Source organism: Eutrigla gurnardus (assembly GCF_963514095.1).
Source record: "Eutrigla gurnardus genome assembly, chromosome: 15".
NCBI classification, from domain to species: domain Eukaryota; kingdom Metazoa; phylum Chordata; class Actinopteri; order Perciformes; family Triglidae; genus Eutrigla; species Eutrigla gurnardus.
This window is the reverse complement of record NC_139938.1, coordinates 3,263,536-3,265,951: the sequence shown is the minus strand read 5'-3', so window position 1 is coordinate 3,265,951 and position 2,416 is coordinate 3,263,536. Positions and strand designations below refer to the sequence as shown.

General features: G+C 41.5%; 1 long non-coding RNA gene across 1 annotated transcript; it reads left to right on the top strand.

Annotated features, from left to right (window-relative positions):
• Positions 1 to 243: 243 nt before the first annotated feature.
• Positions 244 to 1,318, top strand: LOC311026333. The gene is made up of 3 exons (XR_014598469.1): positions 244 to 336; positions 475 to 532; positions 1,259 to 1,318. It is a non-coding gene; the product is annotated as an uncharacterized lncRNA (long non-coding RNA).
• The last annotated feature ends 1,098 nt before the right edge of the window (positions 1,319 to 2,416 follow it).

The following is a 2,416-nucleotide window of genomic DNA, read 5'->3' as shown; positions in this document are numbered from 1 at the left end:
ATATATCCTTCTTGTGTTTGTCAGAAAATATTTATATCATATTTGACACTTTTGGTGTGGAAATCACCCAGAGCATTCAAAGCCAACTAGGTCATTTCAGATTTAGCCTTTTCTTGAGACCAGTGTGCTGTCTAACTTCAGCTTAGTATAGAAAATTAGCACTTTATGCAATTCATGTGTATTGTATTTTGAGCAGCTAATTCTTGCACGGCTATGTTCTGAATTTCCTTGACTACCTTGAACATTTTCAGAATTTTCTGCAGTGGAGCCAATGGTCCTGTGCTGCTTCTGCTTCATGGAGGAGGACACTCTGCACTCTCCTGGGCGGTGTTCACTGTGAGCATAATACCTCATAACGAATTAGAAACTCAGTGCATGTTCATAATAGAATATTTATGGAGCTGTTCTTTAATTTCAGCGTCTTTGCTATACGCTATTTGATTGATTAAATGGTTTCCGTATGTGTCTTTGCAGGCAGTCATATGCAGCAGGATCAACTGCAGGGTGGTGGCTATGGACCTTCGAGCTCATGGTAAATAAAGGTTGTCACGGGAGACAACATGTAACTAGACATATTTTATTTATAGTTTAGGAAATTGAGATTGTGATGGAGATGTATTAGTTTGCTTAGTTATAATGGGAAATAGTCTACTTAATGAATTAAAAAAATAAAATGTTGATCACTGCATCCTCACGATTTTAGCTCACCATTTGCATTCTGTAATAACGTAATATGGCCTTAACATTGATCTATTTCTAGAACATATTGTAGTTTTGTGTTTATTTCACAGACACTGTTCTGTGCACAATCTCAGAACTGATTGGCTAGCTAGCTAGATTAACCTGCAGATATCCAGAGTCAAGACTTCCCTTTCTGTGTGTTGCTCATTGTTTACAGTCCGATTAGCAACTTGAGATGCGAGACTGGAGTTGGAGTTGAGAGATGACGTTTTCAACTGGGTTGTTTCACAAGTAGCAAGTTAACAAGCTCATTTTAAACCAATAAAAAGTTAAAGCCTTGATTGCACTTCGGCCAGTGTGTTCCCCTTTTTGCTCTTCCCATGGATTGTTTACCTGCAATCATCCAAAGCCTGCCAATGTGATTAGTCACTGACTACAAACGGGAACCAGAACATTTCCTGTACCAAAAGGTTCTGCATATGAATGCAGGCACTTTTTTTTTAATAGAGATTATACATTGCATCTTCATTTCTTTGGTGGAACAAGTTGTAAAATGTGCTTCTCTCATTACCTATAGGTGACACAAAAGTGAAAAATCCTGATGATCTCTCTGCGGACACGATGGCCAAGTAAGTTGCTTTGTGTGCAGTTGATATAACATACGCACTCACTCTCCACAGCTTGGCCTTGAATCACAGAAAAATATGGGAAGCCTGAGGGGACAGTAATGATCCTGCAGGACAGCCGACAGAATCGAGTCACACACACAGTCAGCTTACGTCCGTGCAGCTTCCCACCTAAAGGCAGGGTATGTTTGGTGCATCCTTGTATGGTCTTGCTTTCACGGCTCAGTCCAGAAGGAAGAAAGTCATTTGAGAGTTGTATGGATTCTTGTGATGGTGTGCATTTAGATGAATGATTGACCCTTGAGGGACCCCTTTGTTCAGAGTGACGGGGTCGGATATAACTGTACCGAACTGGACTGACTGAACACGGTCTGTTAGATAGCTTTTAATCCACTTACCCACGTTTTCACTAAAGCCAATTTTCTGAGTGATTTTAAGGAGATGACAGTGATCAACAGTATCGAAAGCCTTTGTAAGGTCAATAAACATGCATACATGCTGTCCCTTCCAGCCCAGTAAATAAGTTATCACATGATGTACAACAGTATTCATCCTTGGAACATTCCTGCCATCTTTTTCTCAGTTTAATTCAATTTTCAATTCAATTTTATATTTATAGTGTCAAATCACAACAGAAGTCATCTCAGGACACTTAACACATTGAGCAGGACTAGAATACGCTCAAAATGTCAAGTGTCAACACAATTTCAAAGTCCCAACATCACCCAGGGGCAAGCGTTACAGCGACAGTGGCGAGAAAAAACTGCCTTAATAGGCTTTTAGGCAGAAATCTCGTGCAGCCCAGGCCCTTGGGTTCCAACTGCATTTGGTGTTGGTAGTATGGAGATAGTAGCATTGACAGTAGTGGTGGTATTAACAGTAACAATAGTATCAACAGTGGTAGTCCATGGCAGCAGGCACAGCCACGCCGAGATGGATCCATCCAACAATGTCGCCTGTAGACCAAAAAGCAGGAGTAGTTGAGCAGTCACACAGCGGGCAGGTGGAGCTACAATGTGGTGTTTCCAGCATCAGGCCAGTTAGCAGTCTGCATCAGTCAGGAACTCTGGACTCTGCTGGACCAGAAAGCATAGCCAGACTCCCGGGAG